This window comes from Columba livia, chromosome 5 (assembly GCF_036013475.1).
Source record: "Columba livia isolate bColLiv1 breed racing homer chromosome 5, bColLiv1.pat.W.v2, whole genome shotgun sequence".
Taxonomy (NCBI): domain Eukaryota; kingdom Metazoa; phylum Chordata; class Aves; order Columbiformes; family Columbidae; genus Columba; species Columba livia.
This window is the reverse complement of record NC_088606.1, coordinates 24,483,506-24,507,848: the sequence shown is the minus strand read 5'-3', so window position 1 is coordinate 24,507,848 and position 24,343 is coordinate 24,483,506. Positions and strand designations below refer to the sequence as shown.

At 44.6% G+C, this 24,343-nt stretch overlaps 1 long non-coding RNA gene across 2 annotated transcripts; it reads left to right on the top strand.

Annotated features, from left to right (window-relative positions):
• Window positions 1-3,632: 3,632 nt before the first annotated feature.
• LOC110358726 (uncharacterized) lies at window positions 3,633-23,920 on the top strand. Of its 2 annotated transcripts, none has more exons than XR_010472858.1 (4): window positions 3,633-4,188; window positions 7,524-7,601; window positions 16,392-18,438; window positions 20,076-23,920. It is a non-coding gene; the product is annotated as an uncharacterized LOC110358726 (long non-coding RNA). The 2 variants fall into 2 exon arrangements; XR_010472860.1 differs by lacking the exons at window positions 3,633-4,188; window positions 7,524-7,601 and adding exons at window positions 11,888-12,068; window positions 14,313-14,535.
• Window positions 23,921-24,343: the final 423 nt, after the last annotated feature.

Here is a 24,343-nt window from a genome sequence, read left to right as displayed (position 1 = left end):
ACAATGCAGATAACCTAATAACTGGTCACAGATGATTGAGTCAAGACTATGCTTGAATACAGACAAGAACCTACTATATATGCCTTTTGGGTGCAGCACAGAACTAGATGAAAACTGTGCTTATTAAGCAGTTGAACTTCCAGTTACTTGTGAATTTTGACCCTTTTTTCTGGGTTAGTGTTTTATGACTTCTCATGCTATGCAAAAGGCCGGTTGTTCACACCAGTGAGAATCCAGAGCCAGGGAGGATGTGGCAGACAGAAGAGCCTGGGGAGAGGGCTAAAATGCAGCTCAAAGTGCCGGGAACCTGGAGGAAAGCAAATGGCAGGTAGCAAGAGTGTGTGAGGAGAGTGCATCCCTGAGCAGTCAGGACTGCAGGTGCTTCCATCCCTGCACTGCCACATGGATGGTTTTAAAGCAGAGACAGTTCCCATAGCAACAGCACCTGCCAGAGCTGCCAGCCCTCAGGATGCAGCTCCTGGGAAGGTAAAGAGCAAGGCTGACCGCCCACGCTAACGCAGGCAGCAGCACAAAGCCCCGTCCCCGACTAGCTGTGCAGCTCCCAGGCCAGTGCTTTCCCTACAGATGGGAAGGCCAAGAGCTCTTCACCTGCGCCCACAGTGAAAGCTGGACCAGCTGAACAGCAGCTCCTGGTGTGAAGCAATGCCATAGCTTATTTTTGGATTCCCAGGAAATAAAGGGATACTGAGCTCAATCTCACGGTCTTGTGGAGCAGGTCAGAGGACAGGACAACACACAAAAGCATCCTCATCAGAAGGGAACAGAGGGATCCTCACTTTCTGACATGTCACCAGACCAGTGTTTTTCCTTCCCCCTGAACCTGCCTTCTGGCTTGTTTGTTTCTTTACCTACTACTGCTTTTCTGCTTTTGTTTTTTGTTCTTACCATCCTTTCAGTGCTCCAGCAAAATCTGCTGCTTTGTAGGCATTATGCCAATGAAAACTGATGTTTACCAGCTCTAGTAGGGTTTGTTTTTTTGCTTGCACAGTTCACACTTTCTCCTGGAGAGAAAGAAGTTGTGGAAGTGGGAGCCTGCCATGAACAGGATGGAATATCAGACACCTGAGAAAGCTGACACTAAAGAGGTGATGGAGGTAGTTCCTCATGAACAGGTGGCTACATCATAAAACCTCTTACACTCGATGCTACCCAGCCCCAGGCTGGCAGCCTTGGTAGAAAGGCCAGGGGCCAAATGGGTCAGAGTCTGGCATCTCTCATGTCATGCGGGCTTCCTCTAGGGCTGGGCTGAAGCATGCTGCAATGGCTGAGTGCACGCTCTCCCCGATGCCTGCTTCTGCTCCTTCTCTGTTGTCCTCTTATCTGGGCTGTGAATCTTACATCTTTCAGCAGAATAGAATTCATCTCACATTGAATATAAGGAATAGAAAATACAGATAAATTGTTAGGCTCTGATAAATAAACATTTTCAGGAGCAATTTCATCTTACTGACTGTAGAAATGTGTGACAGATCTGAGCTCAGGCAAATCAAGCGGACTGCTCATTCCAATATTGTGAGAGAAAGCAGCAGCAGCCAGAGAAATTGAAAGATCGACAGTTAATTGGAAATGTTACATCTGCTGTTTATGCAAAAGGCATAAATATTTATATCCTGAAGGCTGACTTTTGGGTTTGCTCCTCAGCAGGAAGAGATTTACATTTTGAATAAAGACTTTTTTCTTTCTCCTTCTCAGTAAACGTGAGCAGTTTATTATTCCTTTAAACAGGAATCCTTAGCCAAGTCCTCCAGTCCCGTTAGTTACATGCGTACCCATTCCCTTGGCTTTAACAGAAATTACAGGTGTGTGCAGATTGCAGCATCCTTCTCCCTTTTTTACAGACAGAGAGGAGTGAGACTGAAACAAAAGGGCAGGAACTGTGATCAAAAAATGAGAAGGCGGAAAATACAGTGACAAGTCAAAGGCATCTGAGATGCTGAACTCTTTTCTAAATCTGCTTGCAGTAAGAAAATAATGAAAGTCTGCACCTTGAAAGCATGGAAAGGTTTGATAACATTAACTGTTGATACAGAGCAAGGAAAGAAATACTTGGAAAGAAATACTTGGAAATTTAAGTACATTGCTACATTGCATTAATCAGCCCTCACCGCAGTGTGATGAGTGAAAAGAGCTAACAAAAGTATTTACACATGCAGTGATTCTAGAAAAGCCAGGGAAATCTGCTGAACTATGGCAATATTACAAACAACAGAATGTGGGTTACCCTACAAACCACCTTGTCCCCTATCTGGCCTCCACACCTCCTGCTTCTCCTTTGCCTTTCCTTGCCCCCGTACTTACTGAGCCAGGCTTCATCACCTCCTGTCCCATACTGTGCTGCCAGCTGTGTTGCCCCCAGCTTTGTCCACCTTCATATCATGTAGTCTGCCACCCTGCTCCCCTCTCATCTGTGCCTCCTTCCATCCTTGTCCTCTGACTCAGGCTTTACCTGCTCTCCTGTCCACCTTCTCGCTGCTTTTCATTCTAACACACACACTCAGCTCCAGCATCCGCCCTCTTCCCTATCATTTCCCAATTTGAGGCTCTCCTGCCTCACCTTCCACTATTACTCCATCTGTTCCCATCAGCTTCTCCCTCCATCCGCTCTCCTCTATTCCCACCCTCCCGGTCTCAGCCCTTGTGTTTACGTTCTCAGGAGACCCCAGATCCACACATCTCTGTGTGGATGCTGAAGCTATTTGCCTTCCTCTCTTCTACAGCATAATTAATTTCTGATTTCAGTCATTCTCTCTGATTAACTGTAACACTAAAGCTAAAAAAAAAGAGGTGCAGATAAACAGTAACAGAACACCCTGATGAGATGTAGGATTTTGTGGATGATTCCTGTCTTTAGTACCTATCAGACTGGCCCATCCCTGAAGGCCAGAGCACAGGTCCCAGTGCTGCCAGGCAGTGCTCAAGACTAAAGCCTTGGACATCTCAAACTGTGGACATTGCCTCCTATTTAATGATAAAACTGCCTCTTGCAGGCAGTAAAGAGTCTAAAAGATATAATCTCATTATTTGTAAGCACTTGTATGGAGAATGGTTAGCTTTATAGAAGGAGAGCCTGCTGTGAACGAGAGGGATGCCTGACCAGAGTACTGATGTGTGCCTCCGTGGTGCCGAGTTGTCAGAGCAGAACATTCACATTCCCACAGGGTCAGCAGACTCAGCCAAAGGTGTGGTGGAGTTTACGTTCACCTCCTTTCTAGCAGTCACTGGATCACTTCCAACGACTTCTCCCTTGTCTCTCAAAAATGTAAAAAAAGAGAGCACCAAAATCATGAGATTGTGTTTGCATTCTCCTCTGGTTTGCCCCTGGTTTCTGGGGCCCTAGAATTTCAAAGCAAGATTTTATTTTAGTTTAAGGGAATTTTTGTGTGTGTTTTAAAATGGCTTGTCCTCTGGGACTATTTTTCCTGGCTCTCATCGTTTCTGTTTCCATGGCAACTACAGCTGGCTCAGATGTGCTGTTGGCATGGCAACCGTGTGGTCCTCCTTTCAAACCATGCAGTGAGACAGGAATGATATTTGCATCCCCAATGCTGTATGGAACAAATCTCTTTCACCACTCTTGGGGAAAACATAAGACAACTGTATAAAATCAGCACAAAATCCAATTTAAATCCTCTCGGAGAGGGTTTTAGACAGCTGGTGATATGAGAGAATTGCAAAGAAATTGGGCTTTTCCATTCATGTGTTTAGGGGGGGACTGGCACTTGACTGGCATTTTTAAAGTCTGTTCTGGGCAAAACAATATGCTTGGAAATACCCCCATGGGAAGAACACAAGATTTACCAGGAACAGCTAATTCACGTAACAGTTATCACATCTTGTTTTCTGTAAGATTGTAAGATAAATTAGTGTGTGTTAAGAAACTTATGGTAAAATATGCCTCGGTCTTTCATCCTAAAGAAAACATTAAAGATTTCATTACTCATGACTGTATCCTAGGATATGGCCAATGAAAGGTGCCTGTGTCCCTCTTAGCTGTACACTGCTACAGATTCACAGAAGAATCACACTTTCTTTTTATTGTCCATCGCATACCCTCCACTCTGCATGCGTATCCCCCATAGATCATGGAGGGGGTGCCATGCAGATGCATGGCAACAAACCACAAGACACCATAACTCTGCCTGCCTATCACAAGACATGGTACCAGAGGTATGTTTCTTTTCTGTGACATTTTGCACAAAAAGTGATAATGGCGTGATTTATTGTGCAGGATGTTTAAGGGCTTTATTCTGGTCTTTAACTTTGTGTCATCTGCATGTGCCTGACTTCGCTTTGTTCTTTGTCTTTTTGCTTGTTTTTTCCTTTTTTTCTATGTTGTTGCTCCTGCTGAGACAAATTGGGAAGAAGCTTCCCCACAAGGCTCCACTGGTGCTGTCCTCTTCACTAGTCTTCCATTGCTTCCCTAAGGATTATGATGTTCGTAACAGGTAACGTAAGACAACAACTGTGAAACGGCGCACTGAGTATATTTCCTTGGGGAAGCAAGGAATTGGCACTTCTCTTTTACAGCACCAGCAGCTGTCCCTGCACTGTCCTGGGTTTTGGTGTGCTGCTGGGCTCAATGTGTTCTCCTGGAGCGGGGCAGTTGAATCTGAATGTCTTGCCTTGCAGATGGGCTCTGTCCTGGCTGCCTTGCTTGCAACAGTCACAGTCAGACGCAATTCCTGAACTCATGCATGACTTTGAGGTGAGGTACCTTTGGTACCTTTCCCACCAGTAAAGGGTGTTTAAAACCAGTGCTGTTAGTAGAAACTAATAGGAAGGAGTGGGAATAATTAACAAGCAAAAATTACCACAGACTCCAGGCAGCTGCTGCTAATTATTTATCTGCAGTGTACAGACCGAGCCTTTCTTAAGGGACAGGGCATATATGGTATACCTTACTTTTTAACCATTTTGCCCTAGAACATTCCATCCACTTCCACTGTTGTCTCCAGAACTTACTTGGTCCCATTAGCCAACGAAACATTGTAGACAGTCATAAACAAATTTACTCTACCACCTAATGTCAGAGGAAGATCACTATCTTTACTAGGTAGATGAGACATGAAAGCCAGGAAACTTACCTAAATACAAGTGGTCTACATGAACACCAGGACTAGAACTCAGGAGGCCTTCTCCTTAGCCATCACAGCCCTTTGCTGAAACTCCGCTGCCTTATCACTTCATTTTGTGCTCAGAGCTTTTAAGCAATAGCACACCTCTGCAATCCAAATGAAATAAAAGCCTCAATGTGTAAATAACAGATCAAAATAAATTTCTGGACAAGATGCTAAATTCTGTGAGGCTTTCCTTCCTTGTTTTAGGGATATTCAACAAAACTCACCTTTCATTTCAAGAATGATGGAATCAGTGTTCTTTGCCATCATTTATGTTGGAAGGAGGACCATAATACAGTGCTCCTTCAATTACAGAAGATGGAATCAATACATTTCACCTCCATTTATGTGGTTAAGGTCTAACTCAGCATGGCCCACCCTTTATTTATGGGGGTGGCCTCAATACAGCTTGCTTCCATTTAATGGGGAGGAACTAATATGTCTTGCTTTCACTTATGGGGGGTGGGAAGGAGAGAATCAATATAGCCACCATCATTTATTGGGAGGTATCTATAGATCTCACCTAGATTTACTGGGGAGATCAATATCTCAACCTTCATTACAGTGGGTGGTATGTTGGTCTGAATAAGGTTCATCTGTTTTTAGAGCAAATTGACAGAATATGGCTCTCATTGTATGTGGAGATGATTCAGCATGGCCTTCATATAAATAAGGCTTGGGCACCATATGGTTCACCAGCTCACATAGGGATGCATGCAGTTCAGCTCAACATTAGGTCTGGAAAGACAGGGGCAGGTTGAATATGTAGGGATTGTGGACTGGGCAGGGTAGACCTTCCGCACTCAGAAGGCTGTCTGTGCTTTCCCATTTACGAGAGGCACAGATTCAATTTGCCGTTAAGTGTGTGGAAGCCCCTGGATTCAGTGTAATACACCTTCTTTTACAGGAGACAGTCTCAAGGCAGTTATTCATTTATGCAGAGGCAGATTTGCTGGTGTTCTCCCTCATTTACAAAAGCTGGATTCACTGTTCCTCATCATGCTTTACAGGAAGCTAATATAAACTGTAAATTAATTGTAGGAGTAAAGGGTATAATGTATTCCAGGAGCACAACATTGTGGCAGCCTATCTGAATGTCTGAGAAGGAAGTGCTTCTTTATAGCTCCTCAGAGCACGGTGAAGCTGGGGCAGTGGGTATATTGCTGTGAAGAAAGGGAAAGAAGGCATGAGATCCCAAGCAACTTCTACCCCAGATCTGCTACTGGCATGATTTTTCTTTGCAGCATTGCACAGTCCACAGAAATAGCTGATCTCACTGCATTTTAGAGCTGCTAATTCAAGCCTAAAGCTTGTTGTCTTTGTGTCCAAAAGAGACTAGTCACCATCCTTCATATCATCCTCCCTCAAAAGAGCTCAAAGCCCAGCTGAAAAGAGTGCAACCTGTCCTCTAATCACCTATTAAACATTAGCTCCCCAGAACTATTTGCAGTGCTGTGGACACCACAGCAGGGAGCCTTTCATATTTAGGCTACTGATTTGATGGGAGCTCAGATTATCAGTGACCAGAACTAAATGCTAGTTGATGCAGCCAGGGGGGTTGCATGATATAAGTTAGGGGGCATCAGTACCATTCCTGGGCGAGATATGTCAGAACAACTTAGGAAAAAATAGCAACCCAAGAGCCCACCTTGCTGGGTTTCCCAGCAGGGAGCCCATGGACTGAAAGGACCCCAGAGACTGAACTGCACTGTCACTTCTCATAACGTGCTATAGCTACATGGCATACAAGCACCTGCAGCTCCCATTTCAAGGAGAAAAGATAAAAAGTGAATAGAGGGCACTTTAATATCACTATAGAAATACAGCGTATTGGAAACATAACAATCCCTGCTGGCCTCTCCTTTTTCTCAGGCACCAAGGGGAAATGGGCAAGTGTGAGGTGAGGAACTAAAAGCAGACTGGATTTGACTCAGGCCCGCTGCTTCTTTTGGCTGATGAAAGGCTGCAGCAGATTTTTCTAGGGAGCAGAAGGTGCAATGTGCCTTTTCCATCCCTGAAGTAGCAGGCATGTTTATTTTCATCGCTGCATTACATCAGCATCACTGCTTCTCCATGCTGGCTGCTCGTAGTGCTGTACTTAAAACGATGCATGTCTCTATGTGCAATAGGGCTTTTCACAGTCTGCCCTGTTACATGATACTGGGTTAGCTACGTAGACAGACTGGATATGAGAATGCCTATTTGCACTCAAAGACTATTTCTATTACAAGGAGGATAATTCCACAAAGAGTTTCCTTTTCTTTCAAGGCTCTCATGTCTCCTACAGTGTTGTCCTCAAAGACCCTGTGTACTCCCTCTTTTTGTTTCTTTTTGATCCAAAATTTGACATCAGTGTTTCTGAATCTCCCTTGCTTTATGCCCTAGTGTCCTGGCTTTGTCCCCTACCTTCCATCTGTTTTTCCCTGGAGCCTTTCTTTAAGATGCCCTTCCTTAGACCTCCAGGTAAGCTTCTGTGTATTATATAGTCAAAAAATATGAATATCCTCCAGTCACCTCCATAAACCTATGTAACACTGTATTATATCTCTTGCTTGTCTCATATATCAATAAATTAGAGAAAAAGTCCTTCAGTAGGTCAGCCTTTTTTCTTAAGGCTTTCTGAGAAATCTTCAGCAGCCATGGATGACTGTGTGAGTTCTGCAGCTACTGAATTCTCGAGGCACACAATAGAGCCAGAGTCACCCATCACAGTTTAGATGAACTCACGGACTGTGATTTGGAAAAGCACCAAACATGTGGAGGGGATCCAACAGGCTACCTCGGAAATTATTGCAAATTCCATCCAGAAGTGGTATAAAGCAAGGGAGGGAATAAGAATACCCTCCTTAGGGCAGAAGTGTGCCTTAATTACAGAATGCAAGAGACCACACGGCATGATGATGGGCTGCTTAGAATAATCAGAATTAATATCCAGCTCTTACATGCTGCTTTTTGTTAGAAGATTTCAAAGTGCTTCACCAGTGGCACAAAAATGACGATGCTTGGCCAAAACCAGCCAGTGGCAGGACCACAAATGGAAACCAGCTGTCCCAAGCGTCCTGGGAGAGTGTGCTAGTTTCTAGCCATACTTTCTCCCATAAAAGGAATAAGAAATTAGTTCAGCTTCTTGCATGCACCAACTGTAAATATGCAGAAGGGCAGGTGTGAATTCCTTCAAGAATCACCTTCATAAAAAAATCTGCTTTCCGTAGTTCTACCAACCCTTCTCCCAGGTGTGTGTGGTGAAGGCTGCATGGCAGAGCTGCTCAGGGTATATTCTGCCCCTGTGTTCTTGCCTTCATCTACCGTAGCAACCACCACGGCTTGGGCACAGCTTAGAGCAAGCCTAACCTGCACAAAAGTAATCCCACTCACTAACATAAAGCAACGCCAATTCCTCTTCGTCTTGTTGTGAGCAGATGAGCAAGTTAGGTGCACTGATTGAGAGGTGTTATTTTGTGATCCACAATGTATTTTAACACCTTTACAACATGAGATGACCATGCAGGCTTTTTGCACTCTTTCCATATCTATTTGATTTTGCTTTCAGAAGCTGTAAACAGGGACACAATAACAGTCTTCTCTCTGCACAGACCCTTGCTCTGCATTATTCATACATTTCCTTCCTGTTTCACACACTTATGTCAGTCCTCATTCTGGCAAAATTCATGCTAAATGATTCACGCTCTCTTTCTCTATATATGTCTTTTTCTCTGTCTTTGAAATGGGAATGAGAGAAAAAAATGTAAAAAAAGAACTTGTGATTAGACTTCTCTCTGCCTTTTTCCTTCTTCCCTCCTCAGTCAGACCCCAGTTCCCAATGACATCTATATCTGGTCTCTTGATTTCAGTGTGTCTGATGCAGAAGAGAATGGCGTAGAGCAGCCATCATTGTTAAAAAGTCTCATCAGTATATGCACTTACTAATCCTAATTTCTGAGATTAAATAAAGTGCCCCCTCTGTGTTTCATCTTTCCCCCTCCAGAGATCTGTACTATCTTCTCTTTCTCCTGTCCCTGCCCCACCCTGCCCTCGGGACATTTGTCCTGAGAAGCTTCCACACCTATCTTGGGAGCATCCCAAGGATATCAGTGGCAATTGCTCCAGGGCTTTTCACTTGCTGGGTGCTGTGCAGTTCTGTCTTGCTACTTTTATTATTTGATATTCATAGGGGATTAACAGAAGGGCCAGCAAGAAGGCATGACTTGTGGCATTCTGTATACAGGGATGAATCCCAGCTTTGTGGTTCGTCTTTCTCAACTTGCATATGATGCAGTGGAATGCCTTAACCCACACTTGCCTGACTATAACTCTCCAACATTACATTAAGAGAGGACTGAGGCGCTGATGACAGGCTGAAGGAAGCAATTGAGGTAAATGGCGGAGCTGGCGTGAGTCTCTTTGATTGCTTCAGCCTGTCTTCACTGGCACATCTGTTTGCCCCACAGGGAAGCTATCAGAGCCCAGGATGATTTTAGATTACCATACATGCCCGTGTCCAAGACTGCATTTTTCTATCTTAATGTGGCTAAAAGGTTGCAACCATTCCTCTCAGAGCAGAAATCCCTACTGCTATCTATGAATTATGTCATGCTGAACACGCTCTAAAGCACGGCATCAGGGGATGTACTCTAAATGCACTAAGAAACTGAAACTACTTCAGAATGCAGATGACTGCCAGCTAAATAGACTTTTTTACTGGGAACTACCAGTGCTTGCCAAACTGCAGTGGGTGGCCATTGCTTTTCTTGGGGAATGTGAAATGTTTGTTTGGTTTGATAGAGCCCTGAGTGAGACCTGTGTAACTGAGAGATACCTACCTCCCACCCAGATCCTGCAGTGCCATAGTCAGCAGAGGAACTTCTGCTGATGCTCTGCCAGTACAGGGGGCAGAGTGCTCCTGGCAGGGCAACCCCCAGAAAAGAGTCTTAATTTAGGGATTTTTTTCTCCTTCTGGTCCTGGAATATATTTGTAGTTCACATTTAATCTCTTGTTTTGTAGGCTCTGCCTCACAAGCCACTTACTTTACTACATTTCTAGAGCAGGAGCTGTCCTGCTGGCACCAGCCAGTTTAGTCCGATTATTCTGTTACCTTTTGTCTGAAATTGGCTCATGTCAGAGGCTTACGGGGAAGGTGGAGACATACCATTGTACCACTGAAGATAGATGGTTTAAGTACAAGAATGCTTTTGGTAATATAAATAGTAGTTTTCAATTACAGAATTTTGTTTTATGGAGACTTTGTAACATTGCTGAGAAATTATCCTTTGCAAGGATTTTCAGTATATGTCCTTGTTATCTAGAAATGGAGCAGGTGTGGCCTTTTGCATTGAGAAAATTAGGGAATAAAGCAAACAAAAAAGACTGATTCAAATATATGTGAATATCTAAAATTCTGATATTGATAGTAAATGCTCTTCCATCTTTCTCATATTCTTCCTGGTCAAAGCCTTTTGAAACAATCTGAACATTTCCTTGTGGTCTTTAGAGCTTAGACACCTGTAAACACATCATGGTGCATTAGCCAATTTTTCTAGCAGCATCAGTCAAAGGAAGCTGTTGGGTGCGAAGGAAGCTGTGTAATTGCAAACCTGTGAAGCAAGACACACCAAGAGCAATGGGAATTGTTTTATCCCCTCCCAGTGCTGCCCCATTCTGTGCAACTTCATTTTCAAAGTGATGATTATCCTGATGGCTGGGTAAGCTCACTTGGGCTTGCCCTTGCTGGACTATATCAATTAGTCCTAATCTCCATTGCTTATGATGCACATTTCCAAGTGGCTCCTTGGCTCAGCACAGGTGTGGGATCTTCTTTTACCAGGTTAGAACCAGCAATGGGTGGAATGGTTTCCTGGCCCTGCGTGTCTCTGTGATCCCTACACCTGGCTGTTCCATTGGGATGAGGGGGCTGCTGACATTTGTGATGCTTTACCTTCCCCGCTCCGTCCCTTTTTTGCATTCAGAAGCTCTCTGGGGATCCAAATCCATCTTTCACACTGAGCAGCTATGCTGGGAAGGGGGGAGGAGGGACTGCAGCACGATTTCCAGGGGGACTGCACTGCTCATCAAAGGGACTGTATCCAGGCAACCCACTTCCCCTGCTTGAGACAAACACACACAGCTGGGACTTTGGAAAACTAAGAAGAAGCTACTGTAAAGAGCAGGCTACAGGGAGGAGGAGCAGGTGATATGGAGCAGGCGGGGAGCCATGTTATTTTCGGCAGGTTATTTCTGCCCTGGCATCAATGTGACGCTGGGCCCACTACAGTAGCCAATGGAGCCACCCAGCTGCTCCGTTCTGGGTCCCCATTGAGAGAATGGAAGGGAGGCGGCTTGTTTATCTTCCCACGGGGCTGGGATGGGGAAAGGCTTGGCCTGCCACTTGCGGGAGATGTTCACCAGCTCCTGCAGGAGGAGAAGAGTGTACTGGAATCCTGCCTCCCAGGGCACAGTGAGGAGAAATCCTGTATTGTCTGGAAAGCTTAAATCCTGCACATAATAAGGGCCAAACCCATAAATGTATGGACAGACACACCAGCACAAGCAGGCAGAGATGCCATGAGCCCTTGGAGCAACCCATGCTCAGGTCTTCCCTAGTAGAACACCTCAGGAGTTAGTACTTTATTTGTTGCCCGGGTGACAGCTGCATCACTTTCTACCAGCACCAGGTGCAGGTGAGTTTTAGATTCTCCACTCCCGCTTTGATCAAGGTCCTAGAATTTAGGCCCAGCTTCAGACCTCACCTGATGCTTTACCAGCCAGGAGCCAGGGCAGGCTGCCGGCAGCTCTGCAAAGCACAGGAAAAGCCTCTCCACAGTGGCTGTTTTGATTCTCGCCCTAAAGACTAAGACCTGTCTTCCACCAGGACACAGCACCCTCCCATTGGTCAGCTGTTCACCCTTCACTGGCAACTCCCATCCTATAGGAAGGTAAGAGGTGTGTCCTCTAATGCAAACTGCCTACATACCTTCTCCCAGACCCTGTAGGACATGGGCCTGACTTTGATGTGTATGGACTACCCAGGGGAAGAGGAAGCCCAGGGTCCTTTGGTGAGAGATCCTCCGGGCTTGCAATTTGAAGGAAGCAGAATTGCTCTACGTTCCTGTTTCCTCTTTTTCTCAGTCATGCTCCAACAGTGCATATCCTCCTTCACCTTGCTTAGTCCCCTTTGTACGCCACAACTTTCCTTATCGTATCTCCCCATCTCTTTTCCTACTCTTCCTCTACCCTCTCCTATTTCTTCCTCTGCCTCCTTCAAATGCTCTTTCGGATCTGAGCCCCATCACTCTGTCTGTATGGGCTGGCACGCCTGCTTAATACACAGAGCTAGGCTAAGAGGGGCTCCTACCCATGGCCCAGGCATTTCCTGATCTTTCAAGTGCCCCTCTCAGAGGAGTACCTCAGTTGCCTGCCCTTTGACTTTTTCCAGTGCTTTCTAACCTGTGACTGAGTAGCTCACAAAGTGCCATTTGCTAAGGGGAGAGAAACAAGCTCTGGGGTGGGGGTGGGGGGGCTTGGAAAGAGCATTAATGAGCTAAAAATAATCATGGTCAACTCTGAATGAGCCTGAGGCACTTCTCCTCCCCCAGCCCCCAGCTGATGCTGCAGTCAAAGAGAGGACAAGCAGCCATGAAGAATTTGCTCTGTCTTCAGCAGCAGCTCCTCTCCCTTCCCTCAGGGCATTCCTGCTGCCAGGATGGGGATTGCCACACTGCTATAGAAAGAGCAAAACAAAACAAATGAAAAGGAATCTGCCCCAAAATAACCCCTCTGCCTCCTGGCACCACGTCAGCCGCAGAAAGTTTTGTGAATCGGGAGATGTGAGGCAGGAAAAGACCTATTAGTTCCCATCGACTCTCCAACCAGGGGGGTTGGAGAAGAAGAGGTTAGTGCCAGATGATCACCTCCAGCCTTTTTCAGTCAAGCATATTGGATAGGAAATTCTCCTTTGACCAAATAGACAGAGACACAGCTCTCAACAGCCTCTACTTGGAACACAGTAGCAGTGAGGTCTGTCTCTCCTTCAGGGATCCATCCAGGTCTGATTTGGAATGGCATATAGGGATGAAGTGATGAAGATAACAAAGCATCATGACATACATCTGGTGTTTGGTAGGATCCAACTAAGGAAATAAAAAGAAAGATAAAGACTCAATATATTTTGATTGTCCTAACTTATGACTTGCAAGAGTGACAGTTTCACCAGCTTGCATAAGCATTAAGAAAGAGTAAGAAACACAAAGCAGAGGTAGGTGTTTCTAAAGCGACTGAGGAAATGACAGTAGTACTACTAATTTAAACATGCTACAAATAGTATTTTAAAAAACTACATGTAAGTGTAAAGATTGCAGAGGCCAGCACTCAAAAACAGAGGTGAAAAATGCATGTATAGAAATCTACTCTTTTCCTCATTTCCCTCCCCTCAGACCCCTGCCTATTCAGTACACCAGCTGTCCTGAAGTGTTCTGTGAACGAGGACATCATCAACCTTCCCTCCAGTCCAGGAAATTGAACCAAACTCAGATTTCAACGTGTAGTTTCTCTCTCCAGTCTTTCTACAGCCTGAGTTTATGCACAAGAGATTTAGTACCATTAGAAGGCTTTTTTCAAATACATGTGCTACTAAAGACAGTGATACACACCTTGCCAGTGGATTTCACAGCTGTAAGCTGACAGATGAGAAGTGTCATCATGCAGATTAATGAATTCTGATCCAGATTCCATGGAAGAGTGCTTCTGTGATTACATATGCTTTTCCCAGCTTCATCAGTGTTCCTGTGACCCTTCTGCTGTCACTCTTCTACTTCCCCATCCTTCCTGCTGTCACTCACCTACTTCGCCATCCCTCCTGCTATCTTCTACACTGTCTTCTTGCCTGTCCCTGCCATCCATCTGGTGCTCCTCTCATGCTCTGAAACCTTACAAAAAGAGCTTAAGACAGGAGCTGAAGGATATTAGCCAGGTGGGGAGGATGGAGGCAACAGTGATGAGAAGCATGATCACATGTATTTGCAATCTATGGTGATACATGCTGGGATTCACTTCAAGGTTAGAGGAGCTTTGTTTCTTTAACTATTCATATTATGAAACAAAAACAGATTAGCAGCTCTGCAGTGGGGAGGGGAAGTGGGTGAGATCCTCACAATTTTTGTGAATTCCCCTCCCTTTAACAGTAAAACAAGAGAGAATAAAATTGGCTACAGAATTGGCTACTTCCCGTGTGTCGTCAGCCTGCCAAACACTGAACAGTCACAGAGGAAAACAGTCTCTGCGCAGGAAGTTAAGACAAACTGAGACTTCCCAGCTCTGCCAGCGAGGACATTCCCACTGTTTTCCCTGAACTCTTCCCTAAGGACCCTGCTGACGCCTGTGCACATCCCCTGATATGATGTAAAGGTGAGGGAAACTGGGCCAAATACATGTAGGGACCTGTGGACAGATAACCCACCTAGTACACCTTTTCAGGCAGGGCTAGGCTGTACAGAGCATGGAGAAGGGAAAAACGGCCCAATAACCATGGTGAGGGAGATGATAGGCTGCTAGGGTGAAGAGGCCTAGAGAAGACCTAAGACAAGGATGTGGAGTCTTTCATCAGAAAGTCTGAGGAACTGGTCAGCTAACATTTGTCAGGAATGCTATCCTGCTGGGAACAAGGGAATGAATTGAATGATCTTCTAATTCTACCTTCCAGTCCTTTGACCAACCTAACTAAACTCAGGCACCAGTTTAAAAGGCAGTCTGCAGGACACTCTTACAAGATGTTTTCTGAATTTATTTTCTCTTGTGTTTTAAAGAGTCTTTTAGCCTTAAGAAAGTACTGTTTGACATGGCTAGGGAAGTGCAGAGCAGAAGCCAAGCCTGTGAGAAAAACCCTGCTCAGCAGCAACTTTATTTTCAATTCCTAGCACCTGAAACTGGAAGGCTGCCATTCTCCTCTAATGCCAGAGCGCAGCCTTTTCCCACTCTAAACTCCATTAAGATACCGCTCTTGCCTTTTGTCCGAAGGGCAACCTGAACTGTATCAATGAGCAGTCTGGTGTCCAGCAGGGAAGTGTGACTCATTCTTTCTTTGTCACAGTCATAAAAGGCACGATAGGGCATGTTGCCTCTGATGGCAGGAGACAGCAGAGGATGACCCAGAAGGTCATCCTGGAAGAGTCTTTCTTCCAGTCCTGTGTTCTTTACCCAGTGAAACCGAGCCAGGAGCAGTGTTTTCAATGTTGAGAGGATCAAGAGATTTGAATTTGGCCCTGCCTTGCCACTGGCTGTGTAGGGTTTCATGTATCCTTTCTATTACTTCACCTGTAAAATGCAAGCAGTAAAATGCACTAAACACAAGGAAACTGCAGAATTCAATGAATTGAGAATTGTGTATCTCAGGAACAAAGTATACATTTCTAATTAACTGAAAGGATCATTCTTTATTACCATCAGCCTATGTAAAGCACTTCAGTTGCCTGGAAAGAAACATATGACACACAGCAGTATACATTATTAAACTATTAATTCATTCTACTATTCTATATGCCAGCGTATTTATAGTGTGTCAGTTGCTTTGGTTTCTAGGTGAGGAATGCACAGTATTCAACTGTATTGAAATTTATGAAATCAAATACTTTACACTACGTACTTCTAATTAGAAACGCTACAGATGATTTCCAAAATGATATTGTTAACAAAACAACATATGGTTTGCCTTGTTCACAGGCTTTTCAGTGCTGCAGTTGGTGATATTGTTTGGGATCCCCTAGACAAAAGATGTTACATAAATACCAATGCAGAAGTATTTCAACAGTTTGTCTCACCAACAAAAGCCCCAAGGCTTGCTGCATACTTAACACAGTTGCTTATTACTTCTCCTATTTTCATTATCACTGTTTTTAAAAAGTCACTACAACATATTAATTATTATTACAGATTCTCTGATATATTTCCTTTAAAATGGGAATGAAATCCAAATGACTACCTCCCAGTTTGGGTAGTTAATTTCTACCTTCTTGCACTTCCTCTCCAGTTTCAGCTGGATATAATCTGATTCCTCCCTACCTTAAAAGACAATGCAAGTGCTGCTATATACTATTAAATAATTCTCACATTCAGCCCTAAGAATGTCTGAATTCAGCAACAGGATAAGCAACTTATGTATTTTACTCATAAACACTTGGCATATTTCAAATTAAAATGTTTACCTAAAGAGTTACTTTTTGAGTATTTGCACTTAGTGATCTTTATCCATTCTCTTTTCTTTCTAGTCCAGATCCCCTGGTCTAACTGGGAGGGAGGCTTATGGAACCCAAAAGTGGCTTTAAGCTACTTGAACACTTCAGTGTATCTGGAGTTAGTGGAGATCAGTTTAGCTCCTGGGCATTGTGCCAGTGGTGTCACTCACCCGGGACAAGGGAGAGCCTGGAGATGGGACCTACAGATCTGAGCCTGCATGGGCCAGAGGAAGAGAAATCATCCACCAAGCTAAGACTGAGAAGCACAGTTGTGGGATGAAAGAGCGGCAGTTGTAAGAACTGAAGATTTCTGGAGGCAGTTTTTAACTGCTGGATTGAGAATCAGCTGTGATTTCCACAGCCACATCTACCAAACTGGACTGAAGAACCTCCAGCACAGAAAAAGCCTCAGGGAGGAGATGAGAAGTTTAATTAATTAATGCTTGTAAAATGCTTTGAGACCCTCAGATGGAAGACACTAGAGAAGTAGAAAGACTTAATTATTTTTACTGATATTGGTGGGGAGGGGATGTAACTGCTTTGTATTGTGATATTGTATTGTGATACTATAGTCCTTTTGTTCTTTTTGAGTTCAATCTACTCTGTATATGGTATCTGAGACTGAAGAACAGCCAGAAAGAAATAGTGCAATTATAATCTCAGCAATTTGGTTTGTAAAAACATATTTTCAGGGATATTTGCTCAATGCAGTTGAACAAGATTATGTCAGACCTGCCATTATATAGAAATCAGGCTATGGCACGAGCACACCTTAAACCAGCCACTGAATTGTGACTTTGTCTCCTGCCTCAGCAGTTCTTTTTTCCTTATTTACATGTTTTTGCAAAGAAAAATGTAGCTATTAGCTAAATGACAGCAAAATATTCATACTGACATTATCAGAGGTAACCCTCTGAATAAGCACAAGGAGATATTGGCTAGCTTAGCAGCACAGGAAAACAGAGTCCAAATCCTTTCACCTCCATGTCACCAGGTCCAGCCCAGTCTAGATTGATAGTTGCAAAAATGCCATTTGACAGGTTTTTGGCACTCTGAACAAAATGAACTGGGCAAGGGAAGGATGGAAAAATCTCAGCCTGAGTCCCACTGGGACAAGTATCAACACTACAAATGGCACTGCTTGCCAGGTCAGAAAAGAGGCCATTGCATTTCTTGGACACATTACTTCCAGGCGGGCAGGAGGAATAATGTCAGGGCCATGTAAAAGAAACTTGCCCAGTCCTGCATGTAACTCTTAGACTCCAAAATCAACTGACTGTTTTCCATCAGAAAAATACCCACTTTAAAGAGCAGAGGAGAGACAGTGGGTATCAGCCAGGCAGGGAGAGTTATTTGCGGGCAGTTTCCTGAAAGGCGCTGCTTTTAGGACTATGCCTCAGTGTTACCTCCAGTAACAATCTGTCATAACTCAGTGTTACTTAAATACTTCTGCACCCCAGCACTGTGTCCATCCCTAGTTTGTTTGCTGCATGAAGGATAGCTCATTTGGAATAAAACATGGCTAGACAGAGGAAGCTGATTCTCAAATATACAGTATCTTAGACACCCTTGTGTCCTCCCCATGACACCTGGGCAACTACCTTGTCATTGGCATATTTTTCCTCATGACACTCTGATGAGGTATTTCTTGGGATGTCCTTTCAAATGCTGCAGTCAGCGTGGGTCTTGCTGCAGTTGCACATGTACCACTGTGTTAACAAGCCTGGATTTTTTAAGCATGTTTGGCAGGGCTGTGCATGAACCATGTGGTTCTGGTACTCTGAAACTGGGGAGAAAAGACAGAGCAGCTGAAACTTTCTGTTCCCTCATAGTTCGGTGGCTGTGTTAGCTTGCAGTTGTGCCAATACAGTCACAAGGCCCATGTGAAGTATAATATATCAAATAACAACAGTTACCATAGGGTATGTCACCACGTCTTCTGTTTCTGATGGGAATGCAGGACTGGCTCAGAACAATGCAAAAAAGCACTACTGCTGGTATCACTCAGAGATTGGGATACTTCTCTTCCAAAGGTGGAATTGGCCCCGGCAGCTACATCAAAGCATAATGCTGAGAGAAGGTGAGTAGACTTCCCATGAACCAAGAATTTGAGTAGTGGCATGTCCTACAAGCACACGGTCTGGCCTCTTTCTCCTCCTGTTACAACCTACCACCAGACAAGGGGATCACTGAGATCTGTTACTGAAAGAGAACAAAGGTAAGTGTTGCAAAATGATGGAAATAAAACTGGGGGCCTGAATTTGCAGTGAAGCTGCCTTGAACTTTATCACTTGTAATGAAGTTATAACCCAGTTTCTGACATTCCCTAGAGAGGTTAAATGAGTGAACAGAGAGAAAACTCTGCCGATCTTTGTCCAGGGCTCTTTATGGGACCCGTGTCTGATAAATGATGTGTGTTTTGTGGGTAGACAACCCTGCTTTTTTCTGCGAGGTCTAAGACCACAGCAGCAAGGCCTCTCTGAAGTTTCTTGACACTGCAGAAGTTCAAACCCAAGCAATTCAGGACTTACTATTTTCTTGCATCTGTAATTGTTTGAGTCCTGGATGAAATGGATTTACTCCTTGTAGGCTGACAGGATGGCAAAATTCACAAGATAATGTTTTCAAGCTCAGGCACAGCAGCAATAGTCAGACATAACCAAAGTGCTGTCCAACCACCACCGTGTCAGAAGAGGCAGAAGGAAGGGCCCAGCCACACTCCTCAACAGGAGCACTGGGGCACCTGGATAGCCACAGCTCCTCCACAGCCACATTCACGTGCAGGAGTACAACCCTGACCCAAGCCCAAACTATTTTATTAGATGAATTGAAGCATGGAGGAAGAGAGACACAGATTCAAAAGCTATTTAGACATCTAATGATGCAGACAGATGCCAGCTGCTATTTTCAGAAAACACTGTTCGGCAGCTAGGAGATTGGTAAAAATCTGCCCTAAATCAGCCTACAACCAAGCAGAAAACCGCAGGGGTTGAAGATGAGGAGAGGTCACCACAGGAACAGCAAACTGCTGGGTGTCAGCTGCTCCATAGGAAGCACCTCTATGTGTGCTCCTGTCCTTTGGGAAACATGAGGTAGTGTGAGGCAGCTTGTCCATCAATGAAAGGCAAATGAACTGTCTCAGGTTTAGTGTGGCATAAAGGAGTGTAAATGGATATGGCGCTGTTAGTCTCTGGATACAAAGACAACTTACAAGCGGAGCATTACAGTTCCTAGAAAGAAACTCAACAAACTCAGAAAATAAAACATTCTGACCTACTTTCACCTCCATTAACCTACTCCTTCCTTAAAAGCTAAGTAGATACATTCACTTGTTGCTAGGCTCTCAGCAGCAGGATTTGAAGTCCAGGGATTCCAGTTATGCTTAGCAAAGGAGTGTGTTGTGGTGCCTGGATACAAAGACCATGTCTCTCACCCCCGCCCTCGCAAACAGGAAGACTCATAGCTTGAATGCTTCTGCTGCTCTCAGTTGAGCTCAACCTTTGTGAAAGCCCATAAGCAGCCAGAACAAAGCCCGCTAAACCTTCATGGGTCACAGCTATGCCTTTCAGAGCTGGGGGCACCACTGAACTTTGGCTAAATCGAACTGACCAGCTGATGGGGAATGAGGATGGTAATATGGTAGTGTCTGACTTACCAAGGAGATGGATATGCAGTGGATGGAGGTGAGGCTAAAAATATACTTGACCTCTCTTCCAGGGTCCTCTGAGTACATTCAGCTCACACCCCGTCTGAGAGCACTGGTGACCTGGCCTCAAAGATCGGAAGGCAAGAGGAGATGCACAGGATTTTAACAACAAAGTGTGTTTGCAGTTCCACTAGAGCTGAATCCGGGAAATGTCATTGTTCACAGTATGGGCCATGACCCCTGCAGCCTGCTTTGGAGGCAGTGACCTCTGCCAAACGGTGACAGAACTCAGCTCTTAGGTTCAGCTTAATCCTGACCTGCAGCTTCACCTTTTAGCCCCCGGCTTCCCAAATCGCTTTGACAAGACACTGAACTCCTGACCCACAGAATCCCCTTTTATTCCAGTCCTTATCCCCTTCTGTCTCTATCTATCATTTCATCACTCTGATCTCTACCAAAGCTGCTCACTCTGGATCTGTGACACCCTTCTTATTCCAATACTAAGTATTAGCAATACCGTTCTCACTAGTAAACTCCTCTGTCTGACCATTTCAACACTCCTCAAGCCTGACAATGCCTGGTTTTGTTAGCCACACTGATCAGTCAGACTAGACCCCTCCCATCTAAAGTGCCTCTGCTACTGCAATTCAGGGCTCGTCCTTCCTCCAGCTGTGTTGATGCACCTCCCTCCTAAGAGGCCCTCAACATACTTTATTCATAACGGTTACAGCCTGCAAAGATGCTGAAACAGGAAGCCAAATGACTGCTGTGCGACCTTGGGAATGCAAATTCCATGTGTTTGCGAAGTCAAAGCAAGCCATTTCCTTCCCCAGTCCCTCCTCCCTCTGCAGGCGTGCAAGCCACAGCTAATGGGAAAACACACAGGCACACACAAAGCTTTGTCGATGCTAATTGCCAGGAGCTGAGGCCCAACCATCCTGTTGACTAATTTGTCAGCCGCTGCTGACTCAGCAATCTGGAGGGACCTCAAGTGCATTGGGAAGTAAATGGCTCTTATTGTTCTTTCCTTCCCTTCACTCCGGTGTCTGTATTTGTGGACAATTCCTGCCCTGGGCTTGACCTTGGCTGCAGCAGTGACTGGAGGGCTGGGATTGCCATGGCTGGTGGGCCTCTCATTAAACCCTAATGGAAAGAACAGGCTCAGTTGTGGCAGGAGAGAGACGGGGGAACGTGTGACCTGATCTGGAAATAGCATGTGCACGAGCAGGCTAGGGCAGAGAGGAGAAGGCTGACCCGAATTATGTGTCTTGTGTGGGATAAAGACAAGTGAGATCAACAAGCTAGGTGCTGTCTGGAACAAACATCCCTAAACCTGCCTGAAATGTGCAGGACTTCCTCACCCAGTCGTGACTCTGCCCTTTGCTTAAACAGCAGATCTGGGCATGAGCCCAGGCAAATGTCCTCTGGCCAAAGGACAAAGCTGCTTTTGGTGAACTGCAGATGACAGGGGAAGAGGTGCAGGCATTCCCTGGCCAATGCCGCAGGCAGGAGGACAGAGACCTGGAGCTGCTCCACACAGCAAGGTGCAGTTTTGTACAGTGGTGTAACAGACATCCCACACCTGGGCAGTGTAAGGAAACGTTTGTGGAAAGGGTTACCTGAAAATTAGAGAAAGCAGAGGAAGAGACGAAAGACAGGCCCCTGTGGAATTCCCTTTTCCCCAGACGGTTCATGGAAAACCATGCCCCAAAGGACACAGGTGGGACAGCCCATATAGCATACACATGTCTATCCCAACACAGACCTGCCAAAAACATGTATGTCCCCTCACTGCACCACAGCTGCATGAGTGCATGCACAGTTCTACAGAGCACACATATGCATAGAGGGAGAAATGCTGCCACACACTAACAGATATCCCATATACACCCATTTATTTGTACATGGCGCTTCTGTATGGGCATACTGGTGTGGTGTAACTCTGTCATGAGCACACCTATTAGTGTGGCCAGCTCTGCCCCCGGGCCTGACTCAGTCCAGCCCTGACTGAGTAGTTCTATCAGTACTGTGAAACTTTGAGTCAGCTGATAGCAGCAGATCCAAATCCCTTCTCAGAGACTGGCAAGCAGAGTACGTTTCTGCAGTCACTGCGGAGGGAGTGCTGTGTGTGCATAATACTTGTTGGAAGAATGGTACAGCCAGGGATACTGTTGGAGTTGCGTCTAGAGGCAACTGAATAATTAATTATCAATAATATTGTGAATTCTGGCAATATTTTAACTGAATAAATATTCACAAATATGTTTCCATTATTTAGCCAGCTTTGGCTCTGTCCCATTCCATTTAATATGCAACTCTATCCAACTTTGCTCCCAGGTAGGAAAATGAGCTGAATCCTGTAAGACATGTGGATTCCAGTTTCGCAATCAGCAGGTGGCATTTATCTAATAACCTCTTTGTAAGAAAGAGCTTTGCTATGCAATGCTTTTCTAACCAGTCTGGGCATTATAAAGGTGTTTATTAAGAGAGCTAGGCATTTGCAGTATGTACAACTTCCATCTGTGCATTTTCTTTAAATTCTTTGGTTTGTAGCTTCTCAGAAATAGCTATCTTGGTCTTTTTCACTTAGACCTGCATGTCGTGTGCTGGTTGTAAACAGGCTATTTTGGACAAATTACTCTTCTTTTGGAGAGTATTCTGCATGTCAGTAACATGAGTGGTTCCTTTGAAGACAGCAGGCATGTTTCTTTCAGGGTTATTGTTTTGAGAAAGCCCTAGAAAACAAACTGTCTTCTTCCACCTGTTGCCAAACCAGCTCTGAAACAAAACTTTGCAGGACAGTCCTGTGCTTTCTTCTAAACATCCTCAGTACAGCCTGCTCTGTTCCTGACTTGCAGGAGCCTAGATCATTGTTAGGCTGTTAAAGAATTTGCTATTATTCCAGGCTTTCTGAAGCTTACCTTCTCCACCTCTTTCTGTCCATCTCAGTTTAGTTACAAATCTCTTTTGACCTGGGAATTTCTGTTCTGGTAGTGAGTCTGCATTCTTTTATATGGCTCACGAAGAGCTCATGGGCTCCTGCGAGGTTCAGAAATCTATAATGAATAACGCGAAAAAATAATAATTCCACTGCATAAAAATACTGAGCGGCTCTAATTTCTATTGAGGACAAATCACACAAGTATGGCCCTTCTGAGCCAAACTCATTTTGAAATAAGATGTTCCAACAAATCACTGGAAGACTTTTTCAGAGATAAAAACCTTCTCACCTTCCAGACATCTCCTTTATTAAATGTCTCATCCAGTTCATTGCAATCTCTCCATATTAGGCATAATACCAAACACTAAAATATATCGGATAGAAAGATGAGAGTGATGAAGTTTGGATCTGGATTGTCATTTATAATGTTAAATTAGACTCATAGCCACAGTCCCATAAAAGTAAGTATTTATCACAGAGAGAGACAGGCTCTTAGTCTTGGCTATACTCTACGTATGGATTAAGCCCAAGGACAGAGGTGGTCTTAAACCACCTCTGGTCACCATTCGTGGGGTGCTGGGTTCTCTGATGTAAATTAGAGCATGCCAATGAATCTCACTAAAGGAGCTTGACTTTTTCCAGAGATATCGTGCATCATACACACACAGGCATAGAGTCAAATCCCTTCTCATTGGATGGTTCGCATAGCCTGGCAGTAAGTTGGTCTAGGCTAGGGACTCGTGTTCATCACCACAGCATTGCAACCTGCACCTGCTTGAGCAGCTTCAGAAGGTGACAGCAATAACTTCCTTGGCCTCCTCTGTAAATCAAGGGTTACAGCAGACCAGACCTGGACTATCTTTTCTTCCTACTGCAACACATGTTCCAGTTTTCCAGATAAATGTTAGCTTTAGTTTCCTTTCCTGAAAACAGAAGATGTTTCTTTAATGCATGAAGAACTCATGGAAAAGAAAATCCCTGCCTCTTCTGTTTTAATGAGAGTACTTTCATTTTATCTATAAAAGAAAACAGCTTCTTCAACCATCAGCTTCTCACATGGAAATTACGATTGCTATCAAAACTTTGGAACCCAACAGAAAGAGATGAGAACACAACCCTGAAACGCTAGTCTGTTTCTCCTTTGCCCTCTCTTTTTTTTTCTTCCCTTTTTCTCTGCCTCTTAGTCCAATATTCTCTAATCAAGGATTTCAGTTAGCACAAATTTTAGTACCAAAGACATCTCCTGTAAAAGCTGGGGAGTTTGTATCCAGGGCTCTATTGCTCCAGGGCTCTATTCCTCCCACTTAGCTTCTATTTTAGTTACTGGTGACATATCCTTCAATCCCGACACGGATTAAGCACACAGGTTACCAGACAATTCTGCCCATTCAGTACAAA